The sequence below is a fragment of the Nilaparvata lugens genome, chromosome 4 (genome assembly GCF_014356525.2).
Source record: "Nilaparvata lugens isolate BPH chromosome 4, ASM1435652v1, whole genome shotgun sequence".
Taxonomy (NCBI): Eukaryota; Metazoa; Arthropoda; class Insecta; order Hemiptera; family Delphacidae; genus Nilaparvata; species Nilaparvata lugens.
The window spans coordinates 49519166-49520735 of record NC_052507.1 but is presented as its reverse complement, the minus strand read 5'-3'; positions in this window follow the sequence as shown (position 1 = coordinate 49520735).

Genomic DNA, 1570 nt, shown 5'->3' with positions numbered 1-1570 from the left:
ATTAAGCCGTTCTCGGACTTTTCATTCCCTCTGTAATATATTATTTGATGAAATTCAAGTTCAAACGTAATGAAAACAACTTCCTTCAAAAAAGTATATATAATTATACGTTTAGAGGGAAAAAATTGAGAACAAAAAAAATTGAAAATTTGGGAATCGATCAGAGAACACTCACGCTGAAACCGAGCACTCTACCGCTGGACCGCGGCTGCGATAGTATGATGTCTTGTACTAACGCTATAAGTTCATCACTCATAAAAACACATTTTACAACAATGTAAGCTATGTTGGCTGTATAAAAAGTGTCATGTCCCATAATGGAGTTTTAACATGAATTATGAAAAATCTAGAAGGAAAATTGAAATTTGGACTTCCAGGTGCACGAGACTGATATTTTCAGAATCTATGTGCAAAATTTGGAGATCTAAATCATTCCCGTTTTTCCGGTGTGCAATCCACAAGTTGACATGTTTTGATGCGAACAAACGAACACACGAACAAACACAACCCTACTCTCCCTTATTATATATATATATATATATATATTATCTAAATTTATACAGGGTCATTTTTCAACCCATTACTCGGTGACTTCACTTTATATCTTTATATAGATGTATATGTGTTTGATATCGAATTTGCTGTGTATTGAATTAGAATTAGAATAAGACGTTGTCTGTAACTATGATCAGTTGAATGGCAATAAAATTATATTTATTCATTTATCTATTCATTTAAATCTAGATACATTAGAATCAACAGTTGCCTCTCTCATTGAGTTTGCATGTGATTAATAAATCATTTTTCGAATTTCTAGCTTATTTTCAATATTACCCCAGTATGTTTATGTTTATATTTTGAAGGGACGGATTCAAAGATCCAAAGGTTCAGAGAAAGAACCTCACACTCAACCGTAGCTTATTATGTGTCCTAAAAAATGTTAGTTAGGCAAATCAACTCCCGTGTCCTTTACAAGGTCCAGGAGTTTCTTCCCTATACCAACATCCCATTCATCACCTGATTGTTCGCAGCCAAACAGAGCCCTTCTTCTAGCTCCTGGACTTTCGCAATCCAGTATGATATGCTTGGCAGTCTCTTCAGACTGATTACGAAGCCTACACATCTGGCTTTCATTTCTGAGTCCAATTGTGTGGAGATGTTTCCTGAAGTGGCTATGTCCAGTTATCAGGGCAATCACCTGCTTGACCTGTCCTCTACCCAGACTCACCAGCCAGCTGGTGAAGCGAGGGTTTGCGTCTGCCAGCAGCCTTTGCCAAGTGCTTGACCAGGGTGACCTTGCCATTGCTGGTGGTGTAGATCCCTGGACCATATATATTTATTGTGTGGAAGGCAGTTGCTTCACTTATGCCATAGCCTGGCTCTGGGCCAAAGAATGACATACTAGAACCCCGCTTAGCAAGCTTATACGTTAAAATGTTACTGGACAATAATTGTAGAGATTTTCATGCTCAATCTTTTCCACTTGAAATTTTTCGTTAAAATTTTATCTGAAGCCAGATTATCGAAAATCTTATCAATTTCAAGTCATTCCGTTAATTGGCAGATGAGA